Raw genomic sequence first — 4,852 nt, 5'->3', positions numbered from 1 at the left:
CCACCTCACATCAAGAAGGAGCTGGGTCTGAAGATGTCTGCAGTCTTTGTTCTCTCTGTGCCTGAAACATTTTCTCCAGGTAGTCTCCTTCAAAGGTCCAAGGACATGTAGGTTAATTGCTGATTGTTAGCTGTGGGTGGAGAAAAAGACTCACATCACAGGGTACTACTGCAGTGCCACACGGTTGTAGCAAGCAGCTGCTATTTTTTCTGAGAGTTTATTATGGATCAGATGTTTTTTTCCTCTATATTATTCTTTGGGTATCGGCCATTACATCTCCATAATTGCATTAAAGTGGAAGATAAACATGAAAGGGTCTGCAAATTGGTGTGACACTGATACTTTTCCCATTTTGTCACAATAAACAAATTATGCACATTAGCAACTATAATAAATTGACCTCACAGTAGGCCAACACACCTCTCAACATTTTGAGAAATGTAGATCACTTTAATGTGCACATGCTAAATGCAAGGTCACGTCCAACAAGCAATTAGCCTAGCTTTATACAAAGCAGGGGCAAACATGCTGTTAAAGGATACCAGGAGGTAAGTCTTAAAACAGTTTGGGATTTTCAGAAATACACTCATTTGCTTTTCCTAATGATGCAGGTTTCATAAGAGAAGAGAAGACGACTCTGGACTCAGCGAGGCATTTTTACCCATGAACTATTGCTCATCGGCTATTTTCTCTTTTTTTCTTTAAAACCCTTGAAATGGTTTTGAGGCGAAATGCCAGAAGATCAGCAGTTTGAAAAACTCAGACCAGCATGTATGGTACCAACAACTACCCCACATCCAAAGTCCCTTGAATCTGATGCTCAGCTTGAACCTCAGTAGCTCGTCTCAAGCATGTTGTAGCAAAAGACCCGACACACACAGGATTGACGTGCTTCGGAAATGTTTGTTTTGCTTGTTCTGCCGTTTCTTTTGCATTACAGCACAGGTGACTCAATGAGCAGCTTCTTCCTACTAGTGGAGGGCGGATCGATCCAAATATCGATAGTATCGATCCCAAGTCGGGATTGGTATCGGATCGATACTAGCCTGGTTAGATCGATTTTTTACTTTGAGTTCTGCTTGTTTGCTATGCTGTGCTTTCGGCAAAAACGAAACAGCCAGGGCGCTGAACTCACCGCTCCTGTGTCAGCGGAGAGCAGGCACACTTTGCTCCCTCTCTCTCTCCCTCCCCCCCCCCTCCCTCCTTCCTTCCTTCCTTCCTTCCTTCCTTATGTTTCGGTGTTGCGCTGACACGTCACGTGACTTAGACACTTTGGGGGTTATTAAGTTGTTTACATATTAATTATATTTTTACCAATTGTTTTTGTTGTTGAGAATTTAAATTGTAATTTTTGTATTATAGTACAACAGTATTTGTTTTGTTTATGGTTTGCGTACACTTAAGATTTAAAAAAAAAAAAAAAAAAAGATCGCCACCACGGCAGACCCCATGGCATTTTCATGCTTCGCAGCATCATTTATTCTTACAATAATCACACGGTTGCTGTAACAGTACATTTAACGGCTGCAGCTCTCCCGCTGGCAGCCGTACACATCACCACCACCAAACCTGCAGCGGCATCGCAGAACACGCCCTGCCACATACCCCCATCGCCCGCTTCACCCCACCCCGCGAGCAGGCGAGGGAATCGGCCCGGACCATCGGCGCCCCATGCTGGGCCGGGGCGAAGCAGGAGTGGAGGTGAGCCGGGGCTCAGAGGCAGCTGGGCAGACGGCCGGCACGCAGGACCATGCAGCCTGCGTGCCGAAGCGGACAGCAAGCCGCCCTCAGGCAGGACCCTCGCGCACCTCGACCTCCATCTCCAGCTTGGCAGGTCCCGCTGGCGCGCCAGCCTCCGGCTCACCCCGAGCCGTGGGCTGTCCACCCTTACAGTGATCACCCGGTTGCTGTAACAATAGCCTACATTCAACGGCTGCAGCCCTCCTGCTGCCAGCTGTACACATCAACACCAAAAACAACAACAGCACAAGCAGCGCACAGGTTTTAAGCCAGTGAGGCATGATTGTAGATGCAGTGAAGGTGAGTCCATCTCACCTGCAGCAGCATCACAGACCACGCCCGCCACAATAATAAAGCATTTTTTATTTAATTATAAATAAATTATTTCTCCTAATTATGTCCTGGGTTTTAAGTAATTAATAATACAAAAGGAAAAATCACAAAAAACACTTAAGGTCATGAAAATTAATTGCGATTTAGCAATTCAATGAGGCATCCACCTTTATTGAAAAGTATCGTATCGGTATTGGTATCGGCGATACTGGCCCGTATTTACTTGGTATCGGATCGATACCAAAATATGCAGTATCGCACACCACTACTTCCTACCTACTGTGGTGTAATCTATATTGATGTACATCATGCGCCACTAGGCGACAGTACTTACCCACTAAACAGGAAATAGGGGGCATGTAAAACAGCACGAGAGTAAGCTGTATTAAAGAAAGATTGTTGTTGCTCCACGTTATGGCTTGAGCGGGAGTTTTATTCAAGAGCCCAACACAACACCTACTCCACTCACACTTGTCTCCGACGTCACTCTAGATATGGGGGAGAGAGAGAGAGCGCGCGTCATCAGTCACCTGCACGTACACCTGTCTCCTCTGTCACCCCAACGCCTACACTGCAGCAGGCCAGAGACCACACACCTGCCACACGTCTTAGTGATGAAAATTCCGGCTCTTTTTAGAGAACCGACTCTTTCGGCTTGCCTCACTAAAAAGAGCCGGCTCTTTCGGCTACGAAGCGGTTCTTCAGGTTGTTTTGTTGCTTTAATTAATTTATTATCAACAGCAATTTAAAATTATGCACAAAATGAACTATTAATGTAAAAAAAAATGCTTTTTATTTATATATGTTTATTATATAAACTATATATATATATATATATATATATATATATATATATATATATATATATATATATATATATATATATAGATAGATATAGATAGATAGATATAGGTTGGCATTTAGAAATATTAATATCAAACTCAACACACTGTGTTTTATCTTCCCATTGGGTGGACAGTTCTCAGGTGCTTGTGCATTTTGTTTGTGGAGCCGGCTCTATATGATAGTCTTTTCTTGCAGACTCTACACTCTGCCTTTGTATTGTCAATAAAATTAAAATGGTTCCAGATTTTGCTTCTTTTTTTGGTGTCACTCATTTTCTTTACCATACCTTTTTAATGTGACGATGTTGTCACTTGTTGTTGCTCCCGGTGTTCTGGGAATCCATCCTACCTGACAAACCATCCTACCCGTTGTTTCTGCGCATGCGCACAACACGAAATTAAGTGGTGAACAGTCCTAACTTTGTGAAAATGAGCTAGAAGCATACTTTAACAGCTAAAATTGAGTGGAAAATCATCATACCTTTATTAATAAGAGCTAGAAAAACACTCTGACGGGTAAAATGAAGTGCCAAACAATGTTTTCTTTGTAAATGTCACCTACAAGCATACTTTATCGGGTAAAATTAAGTGGCAAACCGTCCTGGCTTTATGAGCTACAAGCCTACTCTGAAGGGCGAATTTAAGTGGCAAACCATCATACCTACTTAAATTTGTGCTGGTATTACTCTGTGACAGCAGAAATGTGCATTAACTACTTACGGTAGGACATTTTGCCAAAGTAGGATGGTTTGTCAAAAAACCGGCTCTCTTTTTCTTTCTTTCCCTCCTGCTGTTTTCGTGTGCGAGTGTAACTACCGGCTGAGCAGAGGAGGCGGGGCGCAAACGCAAGGGTCTGTTTGTTTCCTCCCATCTCTGCTCAGCGCAAACAAAAGGCTGACCTGCAAAAAAAAGAGACAAAGAAAAAATCCCAAGGCTCCCAATAAGGAGTCGGCTCGCAACGTTCACTTCATTAAGCCGGCTCTAAGAGCCATTTCTTCGCGACCCATCACTTATGTCTATGTACCTAAATGCACTGAGTTGCTGCCATGTGATCGGCTCATTAGATAGTGGTTTTAACAGGCAGGTAAATAGGTGTAAGCTATAGTGAGCAGTCAGTTAGTCTAGCATTAAGACAGGAAACATGGTGTGGGGTGACAACTAGTCTGCCACTTCTAACGATTATAGCTGAGCACTTGTTTGTCCTTCCTCTTGCCTCAACATGTTCTTTTTGCATTACTTTATGTTATCAAGAGTGAAGTCTTGAGAAAGGACACATAAGTGTCTGACCTTCAGGATAAGGAGGCATAGTTGTAATTACTCAGTTCATGGCTGCACTAAATAAAAAACATTTTGCTAAATCTCCACTTTGTGTCACATTAATGCAGTAAAAACGACTAATGAGGCATATGTAACACAAGTCTTCTCTGACATACAAGAAACGTTTATACAATGCAGTAAACAAGGCAAATTTCAGTGTAAAGAAAAAAAAAAACCTACGGTCCCCTAATAATGAAATCACAGTCAGAAAAGTCAATACCTGGATGCTCTCTGGGAAAGCTAATGGACAATGACAATGACTGGGGTAAAAACAAATATTAATCAATTTGCTACAATAAATATAGATGACTTATGTTGCTGAACAGACCGATGTCTTCTAAAAGGTTTTAGCAATAACATTGACTGCAACAACAATTAAAAATTTATTATTTCATGAGCCACCTTCAAATCAATGTCAAGAAAACATTAATACAATTTTTAGCAGTACCTCAATCAAGGACACTTTTGAGGTACATTGAGGGACTTAAAATAACTAGACACTAATGATTTTATACCACAGTGGATGGCTGAACAATTTTCACAACCGCTTATCCACCGAGACTCTCAGCTGACACTGGCTGAGAATAGTTTACGTGGCTAACGGACAGACAGATAAC

This window comes from Neolamprologus multifasciatus, chromosome 13, assembly GCF_963576455.1.
Source record: "Neolamprologus multifasciatus chromosome 13, fNeoMul1.2, whole genome shotgun sequence".
NCBI classification, from domain to species: domain Eukaryota; kingdom Metazoa; phylum Chordata; class Actinopteri; order Cichliformes; family Cichlidae; genus Neolamprologus; species Neolamprologus multifasciatus.
Note: the sequence above shows the minus strand (reverse complement) of the source record.